The 19,739-nt window shown below is 38.4% G+C and overlaps 1 protein-coding gene across 3 annotated transcripts in view; it reads left to right on the top strand.

Moving 5' to 3' along the window:
* Positions 1 to 290: 290 nt before the first annotated feature.
* SORBS2 (sorbin and SH3 domain containing 2) overlaps positions 291 to 19,739 on the top strand; it is a 192,436-nt gene continuing 172,987 nt past the window's right edge. For 2 of the 3 annotated variants that reach the window (XM_059817373.1, XM_059817375.1), the window contains exon 1: positions 17,768 to 17,970. The gene's annotated coding sequence lies outside the window, so the exon portion shown is untranslated. Of the gene's footprint in view, positions 470 to 5,238; positions 5,338 to 17,767; positions 17,971 to 19,739 lie in introns of those variants that run through there. The other variant, XM_059817367.1, reaches the window with a different exon arrangement.

The raw sequence follows: 19,739 nt of genomic DNA on the forward strand, positions 1-19,739 counted from the left end.
AGAGGCTGAGTTGTTTTTCTGTTCTCTTCCAAAGTATGCTCTTAGCAAGCCAGTCTTTCAACAGACTATATATAAATTAAGCTGATGAGTCTCAGAAATGTGCATATCACTTTGTCTGTAGACCTTCAATGAATGCTAAATCATTGACGAAGTGTGAAATTGTAACTTTTAATCTAAAAAACTGGGAGTCTGCTCATTCGTTTGGAATGTACAGTATGTGATTATATAACTTGCTGAACAGGTGACATCACTGATGACCAATGAAAAAACCCTACACTTCTGACTATGATTTCTATTTGTAGTATTCTGAATATCAAAGATGAGACTATACAGTTGGCTTAGGTTTTTTTTATGGTTATTATCAACATAAACTGCCTTAGTGTGCTTTAATATTTCTGATTCTGGCAACAAAAGTGCTATAAAGTTTTGACACCAAGTTCTGACTGCAGAAGAATTTCAAGAGGAAAAGGTAGGAAAATCTTTTAAGAAGTAGCTATTCACTAGAGTCTGAGTGATTAAGAGCTGTGTCATCTTTTAGCTCGGCTGATGTAATGGATGCATGTTCCTCAAGATGTGGCTAGTCATGAATGGATGCTTTTCTTAAACAGCTAGTGTCCTAAAAGAACATCAGTGTGGGGCAAGCTACAGTAAGTGATAAGAAAATAAATTATTCAGTAAGGCTAGTTGTTCAAAAGCTTGGAATTTTATTTGACAGACTTTGCCTTCCTTGAAAATTCCTTATGTTTATCACTAAATTTCATGCTGCTGTCATTTAACCTTCTAAACACTAGAGCTTTCCATTTGTTCAAGGACCACAGTAACAGATTCAGAGTTTCTTATGAGGAAGGCATGCATTATTACTCAAACTTTTTTCCCTCATTGTAGAATGCCCATTGGAGTCCTTAAGCCAAGAAACTAGCTCTGAATATTTTCCAGCTCTCACTGGAGGTGTTAGAAGGGCAGTAGGTGTTGTGTTTCTGCAAGTTTGACTCAGCAGTGTTCTCAAAGTGTATGCATTACTGCCGTGTAAATCTTCAAGTTCTCAAAGCAGATGTTTTTAGGCAGGCTTGGTCACTGGGGTCCTGCTGGTGGAAGCTAGGGCACAATCATGTTATTGGTAGAATATGAAAGAGTAGAGATTTATGCAGTGTCAATATAGCCATTCCATTTTGTGCAGTGTCTGCTAGCTGTTCCTATTCATGAAATAAGGAGCAAAGAGCTCATGTTAGGAAATAGAGCTATTTCCTTGGCCTTCTTATGAGTGCATCTGAGACAAAAAGCTTTACCTCTTTCCAACAGAATTTATCTTCACTTTAATCTAGTTGTTTAGTACATGATCTTTTCTCCTATCATTCACCTGTCCTATGTGATAGGATATGGCTAATCCATAGTTTAGCCACCATTTTGATGTGGTTTTATCCGTAGCAATTTACATGCTTCAGGGTAGTAAAGAGTCCTGATAACTGTAGTGCAATTGCCTAGAGGATCCTCTGGCAAAATGCTTGCAACTGCCTCGAAGGTAGTAAACTCTTGTAAACCTAGGTTTTCAATTACTGCACAAGAGCTAAATGCAAGTTCTCAGCATTTTGAAAATTATCTTGCATCAGTATGGAAGGCTGGACCAAGTTTTATTTGGAGCCTGGGAAAACACATATACCCACCTAGTATTCCCTTGAAGGTGTTAACTGTCCAGAATCAGGGTAACTGCTCTGCTCAAGAGTTGTTATCAGTAACTCAATTGTAGCTGCTAATTACGATTAAAGGTTTTTATTATGAGTTATGAATGTTCACACAGCTACTCTAGTTGAACAGAAGTCACACTTATAGTCCTCTTGGAACACAAATCCTGATGTCTTATGAAAACATCTGTAATGCATAAGGTCTTGACCTTTAACACATACATCAGATATGACTATCAGTGTAACTTGTCTCTATCACTTCACCTGTTTCTGCTACCAGCTCTCATTAATAAAGCTATATAAAATGTAAAGCAAAATATAAAAAAAAAAGAATCCTGAAAATCATGGCCTTTTCTAAACCACTTAATTTTTTTCACATATCACTTTATAGCGAGACCTGTATGTTCACCTGTTCACTTACTAACTGTAGCCACTTCTTCGGAAAATAAATATCTATGAAGTAGTAAAAGGGTTTGCTGTTCAAAATTTAGCTATGTGGTTACTGAATGTTGTCCTGAGGTTTCTTGACACTTTGAAAATTAATTATATTCTTATTCAAGGAGATGAAATGACTAGAACTTAAGGGATTTAATGAAAATTTTTTGAAAACAAAAAAAAAAAAAAGCCAAACCCAAGCCTGTCTGATTTATTTAACAAGGTACCCTTTAAACCTTTGCCACTTTAGATTTTTATTTCAGTAGGAGGAATTACTTACTTTAAAGATCTGATGGCAGTGCACAGCTTTGGAATGATTTTTTTTCCTCAAATTTCGAACTTCTGCCTAAATTCTAAATCTGAAAAAGGGAAATTTTCAGCTTTACACAGTGAACATTTAACTTCTACAGGCTCTTGGAAAATGCTTTTCTCATAGGGAAAAAAATCATCACCATACTATCACTTTAAGATTCTTCTCTATGCTGTGAATCATACTTTTCATATCTTTTCCTTTTAATAAAAATAAATTATTTTAATTTCAATAAAAATATTTGATTCACCTACATTTACTTTGGGAACTCCATGATTACAGTCAAAACAAAAACCTCAAGTGTACCTGTTAAAAATAAACTCTATTAGTAATTAGCTGTAAGTTAACTTCTAGTGCAGAAGTACTGAAAATAATTGGCTGTGGAATGTGTTTTTCATTGCAATCTACAAAGATATACTGAACAATGGATGAAACTGAAATTCTTTTTTGTGTTTTCTTAAGACTGACTCACTGCCACTTATTTTCATGATACCACATTTCTTAAAAGTAAATTGTCTGACAAGAAACAATGTGTAAACAGGCAATTGAGATTTGTCTTATTCAAAGCCTGTGAGTCATTCCATAGGTAATAAAATTTTCATTCTCCTTAAATTTTATTTTCATATCTATTTGCATTCCTCGTTCTTCATAGCACTAATTATGAAGTCTCACTTTTCCAATCATGTATCAGATTATTCTAGTTGGAAATATTAGATGTTGGGGGAAAGCTCAACCTCCACCGCTGTCTTTTTATTCTGACAAAGCCATGGCCAGTCTTCACCAATAAGGCTACAAAATGTTTTTTAAAAGCAGAGAGTGTTTTAGTTTTTTCTGAACTGTTATCACTTGTTTCACATGGTTGTAACTAGATCTTTTAATTTACAAATAAGTTCTGGATGAACTCAGAGAGAATGAAGATAAGCTTACAGGCCTTATGTTTCAGCATTACTATTCTGTAAATGCACATAAATGAGATGATCTAGCCTGGCTTGAACCAATTTGATAAAGCAGTGTTTAGTAAGTGAGAAGACATGAATAAATCTGGGTAGAACATGTGCATCCTTAATGCTAGACTCTTTTCTTCAAGAGTGACTCTGGCTGTGGTCCCCAACCTTTAGGGCTTTCCTAGCATAACAGTAAATGATCTGGAACCATACAGCAGTGGTTCAAGTCCTAAAGCTGTAATACAGCTGATGTCCTCTTAACTTGGTAATTACTTGTGCCTGAGCAGTGAAAAGGTGGCTGTGTGATGGAGTACTGTCATGTGTTTTGTTGCTGTCATTAACAGAAGAGCCAGTATTTGGGTTTGCACTCTGCCAAATTCAAGGTGAGCAGTGACTGTACAATGCCTTTCTCCTTCCCACTCTGGAGTGTTGAGAAGGGGTGGAGAAAATAAGTGATGCTTATTTTCTGTGCATGGGAAAAGGAATTCTACAAGGTAGAGGTGGAGAGAGATAATATGCCCTATGTTTTCCTTCTGTATCCTTGAATTTAAAGTCAAACTCTGGTAGCTTGAGGATTTGCACATTGGAATGGGAACTGGGAGTGCAGCCTACAGTTAACTGTATAAATGCAAACTGGCTATGTGCTCCTAACTGCAGAACTGAATTCTGTTTCAGTTTGGACTGGTATACTGAAAATACTATAGTTCTGTCTCCTCACACCTTTTCAAAACTCTAAGCTCTTGTTTTATTTAGAAGCTTGAACATTTCTTCAGTTTTGACCTTGACCAATGAAAAAAACCTTGGTACTTGTAAAAGTGATAGTGTATTCAGAGTTTCTCTATTTAAAAAAATACAACACTGGGAGGAGGAAGAGATAAGTCATCAAGATTTCTGATGACTCAATAAATAATTAAAAGGGAGGAAAATATTTGGGATTCTCCTCCAGATTAAAATGTAATAAGATTTCTCCTGTCTGTTCTATCCTTACTTTAGTCAAGCTGAATATAAAGTCAGGTTTATCGACTGTACATGAGAGTTTTCAGGTTGAAAGTTAAAATGCAAAGAGCTGCCGCTGGAAGCAGTGATGGTTTTAGAGGCAAGAAACTGAGACTATTAATTAAAGTCTTGGCCAGGATGGAGAGGTCTGCTCACTAAAAGAGGTAACAGTGCAAGTCCCGTATCTCTCTGTGTAGACTGATGGAGGGGCCCAAGGTTTGCACTGGTATAATGTCAGATTGCAGGGACTGTCTGGGGAGGTGGACAGAAAAATGTTGAACATGCAGGAAGCTGAGATTTCTCAATGTGGCAGTCATTGACCCATAAGATGATTTTGGGCACATTGCTTGTCTGCACTTGCTTACCTGCCTCAGAAGTGTCAGTATTTGTTGTCTTTGAAGTGCTTCTCCATTGTGCTAAAGATGCAAAGCACCTAAGACGAAAATATTCTTCAAAGTTTTTTCAGCTTCAGGTATTTCAAAGTTACTGAAAATCTCTATCTCTAGAAATCTTGAGCTGAAATAATACTAACTAGGTAGCTACAAAACCAGGTTAAATGCATGCTAAAATTGAGTTCCAGACACTGATAGCTAGTCTGGTATCTTAAGGTATATGTATGTTCTAGACATATTCATACGGCATGTATTTTCACATCCAGTGAAACCCTTACATAGGATTGGTAAATTGAGTACTACTAAGTTTAACCTGGCTCTGGTGAATTGCATACTTAACTGCTGTCTTTCCAATTTAAGAAATGTTATAGAAACCTTGTACCTTCCTCCTGATTTTCATCTCTTGCCATAAAATCAAAAGTCAAGCTTTTCTACTCCTTTTTGGCACTGAGACATCTCTTTCTCTCCGTTCCTGAATGAAGGATAAGCTATTCAGAAAGGATACCAAGATTTTCTTCTTCCTTGTCCTGTTTTGTGACCCCCCTGTGAAGAAGAGGTGTATTAACTTCCTCCTCGTTCAGGTACATTCAATAGAAACCAGATAACTCATTGCCAATTTAATATTTTTATGGGTAAAGTTACAGACCTGTCACAAAACCATAGTGCATGCTGTGCACTGTCCTATAGTCAGAGCCAGAAAGAATTGTTAACCTTTCTGCCTTTTAACCTTTAATATTGCTACACTGGAACTAAAAGTAGTTACTCTACTTAATAAGCATAAGAGTGCTGTAGCTTCAAATAAGCAACGAAAATGCTTTAGCCAAAGGTGGTCCATTATAAATTAAAAGGAGCATAGGGTTTTTTCAGTTTTCTTGTTGCAGTTACTGAGATTTGCACTTAAAAATGCTTGTGGATTGGTTCTCAAATATCTTTGAGTCTCTGCTGAGGAGAACTAAGAAAAGATGTAGTGTTTCCTTTCAGGAGTATCATTTTGCAAACTGCTGCTTCCTAACTTCGGCAAAAACAGGAGCCGGAGTTCAGTGTGTTTTGCGAAGCTTGAACAGCGCAATTGTGCAGTGTACTTCGGCAAGAAAGGAAGGGAAGTCATGCACCAGGACTACTAGTCTGCATAATTATTTTTCTCCCTGTTTTGCTAGCCTGAAGTCTTAGTATCAAAGCTATTTTTGTTATCTGGAGGGCCAAAGTCCTTGATTTTTTTTTTTTCCCTGGCAAAGTGTATTTTTAGAAATATGGCACTAAAACATTTGAGGAAACTAGAAATTTTCCCCAGAGATGCTGCTCCTGCATGAAAATTTTGTAATAATACTTAAAGAATTTCAGACAATGGAAATGCCCAGATGGCTGTTATAATTCCCTGGACACACCACTCCTCAGCATCAAGAGTGGTGGTGTCAGGATTCTCCACTGTAGTCTCTCAGTATTGTTTGAGTACTAAATGTATGCGTAGGCAAAAGCTGGAGCTGATAGCAATTAAACTGACTGCTGCAGAACTGCCTAGCATAACTGCAAATCAACTGTTTATGCTCCAAAACAAAATTCAGTCCATATGTAATCTTTCTGCAATACCTTAATAACTGACTAGAAAACTGCAAAAAAACTCATTTTGCAACAATTATAATCTACATGTCCAAAATTACATAAAGGGAAACCTCAATTAATTTCTTATGCTGTTTCATTTAAGGATTTTGTTAGAAAAAGCTACCTTGTTAAGTAGGGGTGTATGGGTATAGAGATTTCTTCCATTCTCAGAGTTCTGAGATTAAAATTGAAGGCAATGCTATTTGGAATTGAGTTGCCTCATCCTTAAAAATTTCACTTTCTGGAAAGCCAGTAAGTAGATCTCTGGGGGTGGAATTTTCATTTCACTTAATGCACAACAAACTTCTCAAGGGACATCATATTAAGTAACAAACAATTCTTTTTCTTAGAACACTGAGTATCTTGGTAACAAATCAGTTATCAAATAAGATGTATCAGATCTCAGTTTGGGTTTTTCAGCAACAATAATATTTATAATATGATATGAAAGTTTTCGTCTTGTAAAGGGGTGTTTCCTGAGACTGTGGCAAGCAAATACCCACATTTTTGATGTACTTTAGTTTTTAAAACTACACAATCTGTTCTCTGTTTTCCAGATATTTTGACACAGCTGTCTTATACTTCCTATATGCAGTTTTTGTTCAAACTGAGGTTTATTGTATCAAAAAAATTAAAATACATGTCCTCTAGAAACTGAAGACTTTCTGAGGGAGTTGAAAACTGAGTTGGAATTTTGTGATGTAGGTGCTCTTTTTCAGCTCTTCAAATGCAGGGAAGATCATACTACCAAGTCACCCATTAGGTACATAAACAGTAGTCTTTATTGACCTTTTTTCAGCATTGCAGATATTTAGTGTAACACATCTAATGTCTTAAAATTTACCTATTTTAAAAAGACATCTGCTGTGCTGTGTTGAATGTTGCCAAGTTTGATTGCTAGCCAAGGTCTGTTTGTCCTTTAGTCACTGACGGTTTCGTGACTGTGCTCCAGAGATGTGACAGATAATCAGCTGCCTCATGCAGTTGGTAAAAGGTAACCCTGACCTTTCCTACAAACAATTAGTGTCAATTATACTCTCCACCTACATCCTTTTCTCCACTGTGGGGAAAAAAACCCAACATTATGCTTTTCCTTATTTTGTTCTTGTGACATAAGTAAAATTAACAGCACAGTGCCAGAATTTTCTGCATAATTCCAGAGTACTGAATTATATCAGCTTGGGAACTACTGTAGATTTTGGGTTTTATGTATTCTACCTCTTGCATGAATGTTAGGGTACTGATTTCTAAAAGAAAGGAAAAGGTACTTGAAAGAAATTCCAGATGAGGAACAAATCAACTGAAGTGGTCTTGGGTAGATGTTGACTTTCCCGGTTGGTTATTGGCATAACACTTAAATTACTATTACACCAAGCCAAGTATTTGAAAATAGTATACTGAACTTATTTCATTTCATAGACACTAACTGGGTAGCTCTGAAGATCCCAAGAGTGTTGTTAACACCCTTCTGAAACTTAACTTCAGACTGATCTTTCCATGACGTTTCCTTTTCACGATAAGCAAGAAAGTATTTGCGATCCAGTTCTTGAAAAAGTCAGTTGCAAAGGGTAGAAGTCTGGCACTTGTGATTCTAAATTCCCTTGTCCATGTACCCTGCCATGTGTGAGGATGAAACTGGATGCATACAGCTGTACTAAGTGGCTAAATAACTTGAAATCGGATTTTGCCTCCCAAGTAACTTTTATGTGGTTGAAAATTCTGAAGTTGTACTATGCATCAGATGTAGCCTGATGTAGTACAGATCCAGCAGAATTATAGCTCCATATTCTCTGTACCAAGCATTTTTCCACTGCTAAATACTAGTTCTAGAACGGATATTGTTGTCTTTTGCCTTCCCTAAGCTCAGTAAGTATAAATTCCCTCCTTTGCCCATATTTTTTTCATGGGAAGGCCAATTATATTAACTCTCTCAGCTGAAACGACAAGGAAGTTATAAAAAGGTAATCATTGTGAACTAGTTGGATCATCTGATTCAGCTTAGTGTAACGCATGCTGCTTCTTATCTACTGTATCCTATCTTATACATAGGTCATTTATTCTGACCAAGGAGGGAAATAACATTGGACACCACCTTTGTAAGTGAGTGGCAAGCGCATGAGGCGCAACTGCATCAACTGGTAGTGTACTGTTCATCTTGACTTCAGCCTGCTAAAGAGTTGGGAGACAGGCTGTCAAGTACCGGGGGTGTTTCACTGTGCTGTTTTTACTCTTTCACTCTTATTTTGTTAGTAGGGTAGTTTCATTGGATCTTAATTCCTTAACAAGTGATACTTGTGATAAACTGTGTAAGTTCATCAGTCCAAAGCTCAGATCATCTGTTGGTAGGCAGTATCGGCTTTTAATCTGCACGTGGTGCTGTCCTTTAAAATCCTCACCCTGTTTTTTCCCTGCTTTGAAGTGTATTAGTTACTATGGAAACAACATCGGTGTTATGAGCTTCTAAATCTTGAATACATTTGAGTCGTCTTGTTTCCTTTCCTCTTGTGTGTGAATACAGTTGTTCTTTTACTCCCACACTACATCTGTAGCTTGTTTCAGAAAGTGACGCTGAGCAAACTCTTCACTGCTACCTCCTTAAAGTTAAATGCTAGGAGATTGTAGTATCTGAACATTATATTGGAGATTCTGATGTTGCCTTTCATGTTTCTGCTGATCTGAGTCTGATTCTATTTGGAGAAATCAAAGATCTATGTTTTTGTCCCAGAGAGGAATAAATACCAATGTTAATTGAAAAGCAAAAACCTGGGCAATTTTTTTTTTGTTGTATCACAGAATGCTTGAGGTTGGAAGGGACTTCTGGAGATTGTGTGGTCCAACCCCCCTGCTCAAGCAGGACCATCTAGAGGCGATTGTCCACGATGATGTACAGAAGGTTTTTTAATATCCCCTATGACAGTCTCCACAACTTCTCCAGGCAACCTATGGCAGTGCTCAGTCACCCTCACATTAAAAAAAAAGTGTTTTCTGATGTTCAGACAGACTCTGCTGTGTTTCAGTTTGTGATCATTGTCTCTAGTCCTGTCACTGGGCACCAATGGAAGTAACCTGGCTCAGACTTCTCTACGCCCTCCCTTCTGGTATGTGTACACATCGATGAGATCCCCGAGCTTTCTCTGGGCTAAAGAGTCTCAGCTGTTCCTCATAGGAGAGATGCTCAATTCCCTTAGTCATCCTTGTGCCCCTTTGCTGAACTCTCAAGTATGTCAGTGCCTCTCTTGTACAGGGAAGCCCAGAACTGGACCCAGTACCGCAGCACTGCAGGTATGGCCTCGCCAGCACTGCACAGAGGGGAAGGATCACATTCCTGTTTGAATGTATCAGCTTTCTCCTCTTTAGTGCTAAGTCTAGTTTAAGTTTCTATGATAAATAATCTCCTCAAATGTAAGTGGGGTGCTTGATGGAAAACTGGCAGCAGGCTTTTTAAGATAATCCTGTTTCAGAATTATATACCTACTGCTTTAACACTGTTCAAGACCAAAAATTAAGACAAACTTGAAAATCACTTAAGGAAAAAAAGGAAGTGAATGTTAAGTTTAAGAAGCCAAATCATAGCTAAAGCTAGAGGGCAACTGGAATCTAGATGTCTTGTCACAAAAAGTTGATTTACTTCCTAGGATAAAGGATGTATTTGGGAGGTGATCTGCTAAAGTTCCTAATGTGTTATGTTACACTCTAAAGAAAATAAGTAAGCTACCAAAAAAGTACAAACTGTTAACCTCTAAGTGGAGGTAGATGCTGCTGTTGTTTGTTTAAGCAGTTCTGGAATGCTTTGGCCTTGTTTCACTTCCTAGCACAAAAGAAGAAATGACCTCTTCATGAAAAGAATGTTGTGGATAAGCTGGTTGGTACCTTATCATTTGCTATTGTAGTTATGCCAGCAGACATGTTAGTGTGACTTAGACATACTCTGCTATGGTATTTATACTTTGTCAGAGGTGTTCTGAGATTGATTTGTGACCTCATCTGGCATAGAGAGGTGCTGCCAAGTTCTCAGAATTGATAACATGTAAGCCCACTTTACAAGGAGTTTATTTAAAACTTCCTGGCTTCAAAGAACTTTGGAAAATATGATGGTTTACTAGCTTTATCATACCTATTTGCTACTGATGCTCTTACTCATCTGTTCTTCCCAAATCTTGCTGCTCTTAACAAATGATTGTCTGAAGTATCATAGCTGATGGCATGTCTTTCAGATGCTTTTCAGCTTAGGTTTTGAATAGTGATTTTTCCAGGAGGACTGTGCAGGAGAGTAAAATCCTGCATGCAAGGTGTGTAAATACTAGTCTGTAAGGAAGGGCAAGCTTTTCAATGTACTCTGGTTAGCTCTGGGGAGTGTCAGAGGCAGATAGGACTTAGCCCCACAAGCTTTCTATCACTTAATAAGCCAATCTAATCAGGCAAGAACAACTTTTTTTGTGTTGAGAGCCACAAGTATGGTTGTGTGTCTAGGGAAGTGCTCTCTATTTTTAGTCAGCTGGTTATCATCTGGCTCTCAGCATAATGCAATGTTGAAAGTATGGGGTGGCGGAGCTGATTTTGTTACTTAATTTCTTCGTTTTTTGTATGCCAGATTGAACAAAATTAGATTGGTCAAAGAGGCATACTAAGAAACAGGCTTACAGTTTGTTGGGTGGTGGTGCATGGGGTAGAAAAATAAAAAAAGAATGCAGGTGGCTGAAAGAGATTGAGGCTACAGGGGAAAAGTAATATAGATATGGACAAATGGCTCTTCAGGGTGTGGGGTTTTTTTAATTATTAGCAATGACTCAGCTATGCCTATATATATTTCAAGTTGCACAGAAATAGAATGTTTTGAATTGATTCTTGTTGGTTTGAGCCTTTGTTCCAAGCAAGCCTGAAGTAGGATTGATGAGGAGCTCCAGGGGTGCTGTAAATGCCTTTTGCAAAGCATTTGTGCCAAGAATTGTGGGTAACGCTTGAAAATCCATGCTCCTGCTTCCCTTTCCCACCAGCAAACTCTTCTTCCTACCGATTTTTTTCCCATTTCTCACAGTTGATATTCTATAAATGTAGTGATTAGAAGTTAAGAATTCTTCCTCAAATAAGAGAAAAGGGGTGTATGTCTCAATTACTAGAGTGTGAAAGAGTATCTATACATGTAGTGGTAATAAGATGCAACGAAATGACATGAAGCAGGCTTTTGAAATGAAGGGACAGAAGTAGGTTGCCAAATGGGGATACACGGATCTGAGCCTTTCTGGCAGCTGCTTTCAAGGAGCTGCAAATCTGAAGCAGTGGTTTAAGGAAGAGGAAGTGCTGCTGGTGAGAAGCTGCAGTTTGGCAGAACACTGGCAAATAGCTCAGGGATATGGCTTTAGGATATAGGTAAGGAGGAGGCAATGAAGGATAAAAATAGAGGAGAAGGTGAAAGTTTTGGATTGACATTATTAATGGAGAAAAGAGGAGGCTTGGAGACTGAGTGACAGCTCATCTTCCTAAATATCTAACAGTGATGTTTGAGAAATACTCACATACTTTCAGCCTAGAGGAATTAACTGTTGGTGTCTAAGCAGGGGGAATAAGTTTTTATCCTGGGTATTTGTCTATTTGCTTCCACTATAAATTGCAATATGTGAGGAAGCTGCTACTGAGAAGTTACTAAAATTTTCACTTTAGAATTCTAATGGACCTACTCCTGTAGAAAAGATGGGAAAACATTTCCTTTTCATCATGTTATAAGTCTCGTATTTGTACTTTTATACACAAGTGTAGAATATAAAGTAAGACTTCATAATGTATGCTGCCAAGTGTGTTTTTACAATAAATTGAGAAGCAGAAAATTTCTTGTAAAAGTCCAGATTTCTTGCTATAAGTTCTTAAAATTCTGGTACTGTTAGCATGAGTTCAGGCTTCTGCCCATTTTGACAGAGCATTACTGCTTAGACTGATGTTTGATGTTCACAGGAACTCAGGCTTGTAGGGATCTGCAGTTCAGAATGGGGACAAAACTTGATTTTTGGGGGGTGCTGGAAACTTAGGTGGCCTGGGATGTTCTTCAGAACTTAAATCAGCTTAATCTGAATTCCTGCTTAGGTCTATGAATTGATGTAGCTATTTAATGGAGCTATCAGTACATAACACAATCGGGACTGGAAAAATTTCAAGTACAAATTGACCAGATAAACTATTAATTGTCTTGGCAATATTCTTGGCATATTCTGAAAACATAGTGCATTTCACTAGCAGCTTCTCATTTTTTGTTTTGCTTCAGGTTACAGTTGATGTCTTGGTGATATTTCAAAAATTGGGAGGATAACTTTTAAGACACTTACTCATCTGTGTGTTAGTTTTGTTTTGAAAGTTTGAGATTTTCTGTTAAAACTGGATATTTAAGCACTCATTTGTGGGACAGCCTCATATATGATGTCTTCATGAGCTCAAGTTCATCTCTTTCTCTGAAATACTGTCCTAAAGATCTGAAAAGAGAACACTCATCTATACTATAGTTCACGTGAATTAATGTCTGCTGAATATATCATAAAATTTGAGATGTTTTCTTGGGATAAGTGACAACAAAGTATATAGGTGTTGTAATACATGATATGTTAATGAACCCAATTGGTAACCAAGCAAGTAGAAAAGGAAAGTAATGAGTCTCTCTCTATTTCAGGCTCTTTTTCTTCTTTGCTTAAAATGCAGCTAAAATGAATCTTTAGCTGTTTGTACATACAGTTTTAAAGTAGCTTAATATAATTTTAGTAGGATTTCATCTTTGAGATTAGGTAGTGATACCTTCACTATTGCTTTTTTACTAAATTATATCAAAGTAAAATACTAAATGTAGGGTGGGAAATAGTGTGGAAATTGCTCCAGGAATTCAGTAGCATCTTTAACACTGCTGTAAAACATGAGGGATCTAGTCCACACACTAGATCTAAGACACTTTCATCTCTAATTACAAAAGGGCTTCAGGGTTTCCTTTTAAATTTTTTAAATATTTGCTTTTAAGAAAATCAGAGTTACTTTTCTCATCTTTTCTATCCCATTTTATGGCTGTACTACTTGTGATGAGTAACGTGTCTCAAAGGGCAATTGTGAAAAAAGGACATGTACTTTCTGTGATTAAACTTTCCCAAATACACCTTGAAAAAGTTTCTAAAATGTTTTTGTGATTGTTTTATTTAAATGCATGCCACATCTTAAATACTTAAATCAACTCATTACTCTATACAATCTACACAGAGTTCTCTGTCAGCATCTTTGCCAAGTATCTGACTGAATCCACAGTACAGAAAATTGATCAGAGTTGTTATTGGTGAGAACCTGAAAATACAAAGCCAATAGCTGGAATTGTACTCAGTGGAGGAGCTACAAACAAGTTTGACCCTGAATAAAATTAACTCTTTATATTTGAATTCCAGTTTACTCTTCTGCAGGTTGTGTCTTGAGTAGTTAGTGATAGTAATGTCTTGGGAATCAGACATTAGGGTTTTTTTTTTTTCCAGGCTTGTGGTCACCTGGAACCTTGGAAAAATGATATTTACTAGTCTATACTTCAGCATACTCACCTACAAATATTCATTCTGTTTACCTGCTGCTTTGCATTCAAGCATGATGACCAACCAATATAAAAAAGAAAATCACAGACTGTTTAAATTGGAGACCTTGAGGTGTTTTTTTATTGATAGATGATGCTTTCTTTATGATTAAAGCAGTCTAATTTGCCTTCATAATAGAGCCTTTTTCATTTAAATATACCATCAAGTGATTACAGAAATTGAATGAGGATCAGAAAGATCTGTAATTATTGATGATATTCAGGATGGCTGAACAGTAGGTGTTTTCCTATTTGAATAGTTAAATATATCTAGGAACAATTACAACGCAATGCAGGAAATAAAATGCTGATTTTAATATAATAATTTCTTCTTAACTAGGATGTGGTCTTTTGACATTTCGTGTCCATGGATGCCAATATCTTTTAATATTTATTATAGTTCATGCTTTTAAAACAGTTTTAGTTTGCAAATTTATTTTTCATAAAAAATTATTTTTAATGAAATATATGCAAACAGTTCTTGAGTTGATTGAAGAAGTCATAACAAAGAAATGTAGCTTTAATGGAGGTATACATTTTATAGTCTGTGGAGCTGGTTTGAGACAGCTGGAAACTAGTTCATGAAGGAAAACAGCAGAAAGGGCTGAATTACAATGGCGAGTGATATGTTGATCTACAGATAAGGCTGAGAATAATGCTTGTTATTTCTGTCTCAAAACTGAAGATTGTTAGCAATGTTCTGGTGAAGGATTGGTGAGTACTAGTTTTCTTTCAGCTCTGATGGTTTCTGATGTGAGCAGCTGTCCTCCAGGTAGTACAGTGAGATCAGGAAGCTTATTTGACTTAATGTGGGAGTAGGATTTGAGCAAAGATACCAAATGATGTGTTTTATTTTCAGCTCTGTTCTAACACAGCAGGCAAGTGGTTATCTTTAAGCACTTAAATACTCATTGTAGGGTCAGTGTGACTCTGACTTGCACTGAAATTTTTATATACGGGGAGTAGGATAGCAGCCACCATTTCAGCTGCCTGATTCTGGAGCTTTCCTAGGTATGCAGACATACTAGTGCAACTGAGCCTTGGAGGCCTATTGGAGGTTATTCAGTCTCTGGCAGCTGTACTGCGGGTCCAGTTCCCACCCTTGATGTTGTGATTTCAGTGGGTTTTGCCAGGAGAAACTTTATGGCTCTGCAGAGCATGCAGCAGAAACTGTTTCTAGGACTTCTGTGGAGCTTTTAGGAAATCTCAGCCAGATCAGGTTCTCACATTTTGTGCTTTAATTGTTTGCTGAATGGGAACCATAATCTGCACTTGGATTAAGCCTCTTCTAACTTCTACCTAATGGCTTATTTCACTGAAGAAAAGGAAAGGTTGCATGTGTGTGTATATCATTAAGACCTACGTGCATACCGCAAGCAAAAGCTCCATCACTCTTAACTGGATGGAAGTGTGCCTGCATTATAAACATAGTTGTAGGTGGCTAAAGATTGAATTATGAAGTTGTAGTCTTCAGACAGGCTTTTTTATTTAAAAAAAAAAAATTAACTTCAAGAACACTTTTATGAACATACTGTGCTTCCACTGTGTGTTAAGATACCTGTATATGTGTAGATACATAGACACAGACAAACATCTTGAAACCTTTCCAAGCTCTAACCTAACGTTTAAAAACTCGTGACCTCTACTTTCTTGAAAACTAAGGTTTTAGCCTGCCTGTAGAGAGTATTATGACAGTAACCATAGTAGGTTAGTGCGCCGAAGTGATAGAAAACCTGCTTGTGTCTTCACTTACTGAAGATTTTTTCTGTAGTGATACAGTGACTGTATCAATGCATTAAGAAGCAAGGGACTGGATGTGCAATCTGTTTCATGTTGTTTATTAACAAAAAAGTTAGCGAACTAATCATGGCGAAATGGTATCCTTGTAATGCGGACTGGTTCTGTTTTAACATTTTCTTTGTGTGTAAATAATTACTTCAGTAGTTTAATGTTTTCCAGCCAAAAGCTTCAGAATCAGGTTGCCAAATCAGCAGACATCCTTTTTTGATCAAAAAGTAGTGTTGGGCAGTAATCGTGGCACAGAAAGTATGTGCCCGAGTCATAGAAGCTGGGGGTACTTTTCGCCTGATGCTAGTACAGGCTCTTAGCCCCAGCTGCAGTTTGAGAGATGTGGACATCCATCCATCTTTTTAAAGATGGCTAAGAGAGGAAGAAACAAGACTAAATCAGTGTTACTGTTGAAACACCTATTTAAACGTACTGGAACATTTCAGCTCTGATGCATCAGAAATCTAAACAGAATTTACCTGGTAAGCCCCCCTCAGGCCACTTTCCTCTTGTAATACTCACTTTTAGAGAAACTGGTGCTTACACAAGGGAAGGAGGGTAAAGGTGCTGAGGGAAGAAATGTGTGAAGTCCACCGCAGCGGACCTTAGTTCTCTGCCTGGGACACTACTGAGACACCACTGCCTTTGGACCCTGAGAGTAGAAATTCCCCTTGGAGCGGTGGAGCAGCAGAGCTCTGCCTGCAAGCTGCACTCAGAGCTGAAAAACCTGCTGTAGCTCTAGAAAAGTATGACTCTGAACAAGGAAGTGCCAGGATTTGTTATACATACTAAGCCAATACCCATTAATGACTAGGAAGGGATGGAAAAATCTTCCTCAAGCCAATACTCAGAATTTTTGTGTATGAAATGCAGCATGCTCAGTCAGATATATTTAATATTTCTAAACGATTTTCCAAGAACTTTAGGTTGAAGAGTGCTGCATGTGCTTTCGAGCTTTTATTCCTGACTCCTTAGGCGGTTGAGATATAATGACAGCTCTTGAAGAGTGGGAATTTTTATAAGCAGTTTTAAGTTGTTCAGAAATGTCTCCTTTTCTTCCTACTCCTGATTGAAATGGAAAATTGTGTTATTCTAAGTAGGATAAATTGGTTTACATGGTGATTGCAATGTACAGTCCTTGAAACTCGTCTAATAAGCAGCAGCCTTTAACACATTCAGATCAAGGAATGTGTTTATAAACACTGGGAGTAAATTGTGTTAGTGTCAAGGGTTAGCTTTTCGTAAACGAGTGGGGCTTAGGGCTTTATTGTTGGAAAACCAGCCGACTATTGCATAATGGTTATCCCTGTTTCCTAAACAGAGGTGATTATTTGCGCTGAGTGCTTATACTGTGCCCCGTCAAATAATTTTTATGCTTCAGTTTAGCGCATCGAAAGCGTGTTCAGAGGGCAATTTGCAACCTGCTGGCCTGGGTTGCTTGCGGCAGTGGGTGCTCGTCACCGCTACAGCCTTCTAGCTGCGCTCAGAAGCCGGTATGCCGCACAGCCGGCAGCAGGGATAAAGACGAGGGAGGACGGATTCTCTTTCCGCGGGTGCGGACGGCGTTGGGGAAGGGAGAGCGGAGCACGGCGGCCCCTCCGCGGGGCGCGGGCGGCGGGGCAGCCCGGCCGTTGGCTGTTGCCATGGCTCCGGAAAGCCGGGGGAGCCCAATGAGCTGTCTGCGGCAGTGCTGAAAGGACCAGCCATTTTGCTGATGGAAAACAATGTGACATATTATGCTGTGCTTTACCGGGGAATAAACAAAAATCTCGTCGGAGGAAAGAGAAGAAACGGGCGTATTAGTGAGTAGTTAGAGCGGCTTAGCGCGCTCACAAGCTGCCATTTTGACAAGCGGGTGACTGCCGTTCCTGCTAGCCGGTCGGAGGTGGAATGCGGGGTGATAATGCTGCCTATCTGCTGTCAGGCGGCGGAGCGGGGTTTTGTCTTGTAAAGGCAAGGTTTCTCCGCAATGTTATCTCAGCAGCTCGCTAGCTGCTCCGAGTGAAAGCCTGCGACCCGGGAGAAGGGTGTTGCCCTTCCTCCCGCAGCTCGGGCGCGCTGCTGCCTCCAGGAAGCAGGCGCTGCTCTGAAAGCAGGTGTGCGGGTCGCCGGGGCTCCCTGCCGCAGGCTGGGCAGGAGCCCCTTCTCAGGCTTACGCGCTGCTTACTGGCAGGTCGGCTGAGGAGCTTTTGCCTCTGGACTCCTCCACAAAAGGAAGCCGTTGCGCATCTCGGCTTGTGTGAGAGAGGTACGCCTTTGCACGGGCTTTGTGGGTTTTGTGAAATAAAACCGGGCAGAACTTCACGCAAGAAATAAGCTGCTTTTGGTGTCGTTGCGTGTCAAGGTCGACTTTGGTCCGTGGCTTCTTTAGAGTGGTTGCTGAATTAATTGATCTGATTGCCTTTTCGTTAAATATTTCAATGGGGTGGTCCATATGGTTGCTGATTCTGAAGGATGTTTCTGATAGTTGGTAAAATTTTATGCTTGCATTTTCTACTGAAGGTAAAGGATTCTTGGTTTTTCTTTGTGCTTTTTACTGTCAGGATAGCGTGGGTGAAATAAAACATTACAGAACTTGCGAGCGTATTTGAAAAGCCTTACATCATTGAGTTCATCGTTAGTGGAATTCATGCATTGTGTTCAGCCTCAACGTAACTAGATTTAAATTGTCCAACTGCTGCTGTGCGGTATGTAGGTCATAATAAAAAGCAGCTTTTTCACCAGCTTTCAATGGACTGCATGCCCCAGTGCTGTGGTTGATTAGTCTGTGGTACTTGTACTGTTAAGAGTAGTGGTATTACAGCCAGCTCACACCTCCTTTTTTAAAGATATCGCACATACCGTGCTAGACAGAGCACAACACACCCATTGTGTCCCTCCGTTTGGCGCTCAGTAAAAGGAAGGAAACCAGCACTCCACATGGAGCACAAGCGCATTAATAGCACAAACCAGTTAAACTTTTATTGAACAATCTCAGTGGTTTTGAGACAGGCTAGAGAAAATAAAAACATGAAGGCCAATGCAAGGGAATAGTTGAAATGGGAGAGGTCTTCTAATTGGGACTATATGTTAATGCTATAGATTTTTCAGTGCAAAATGAATTGTTCTGAATAGTTACTAATTGCAACACATCTGCTTTAGAGATTAAAACTGTAGTTAGACCTAGGTCAATAAAACCACAATCCCTTAGTACACATAACGTTTGCATTAAAAGTAGCATTTTATGAACTACCAACTGCATTCTCACTGAGTAATACAATTTCTGAATTAGTTAATACTGAAATGCATTAAATTATTCTGACAACTGAACCAAACATTCTGATTCACCTTGCATCTATAGAAAATGAAATTATGTTTTGGTCTTAACTCGTATTTAATAATTATGTGGATTTAAATCACACCAAGATGAGCCATTTGTTTGGATGGTTGAGTGGGCACGAAATCAAGAATTTGAGGTCGGGTATCTTTATAGTTAAATTAGTAACCAGTGCTCTGTAATTAGGAGCCAAATTCCAAGGTGTTATTTCTGTGTGTATATATATATCCTGCAAAAGTATTTGGACAAGCATGTTCAGCAACTATCCCCCAAATGAGACATTGCATTTGGAAACAGCAATATATATAAATGGATTGCTACTATGCATTTTCCCCATTAGAAAAGCTCCATCTTACTTGAATCATTCCAGGATTTTGTTACGTGGTGAATGCACACCCCAACTTCTTTTTCTATACCTCTGTGTAGGGGTCACACAGTAGGTTGTTTAGAGAACTGCTTTCATCTGTGTTCTGTAAAGTGGAATGCACATTTACAGTGTGGTACTACATGAATATTTATGATTGAGTCTGTAATTATGATGAAAATGATAAACAAGCAGAGCTGGTATTTCCTTTAAGGTGTTTGTAAGCCTTTAACAAAGGGAGAGAGAGCTTTTGTTATAACAATAAGAAATATTGATGTAGCAGTATGCAAAAAGTGAAGCATCTTGCAGTTCAAGGTGGACATAATCTTACTATGAA

The sequence above is a fragment of the Gavia stellata genome, chromosome 5, assembly GCF_030936135.1.
Source record: "Gavia stellata isolate bGavSte3 chromosome 5, bGavSte3.hap2, whole genome shotgun sequence".
NCBI classification, from domain to species: domain Eukaryota; kingdom Metazoa; phylum Chordata; class Aves; order Gaviiformes; family Gaviidae; genus Gavia; species Gavia stellata.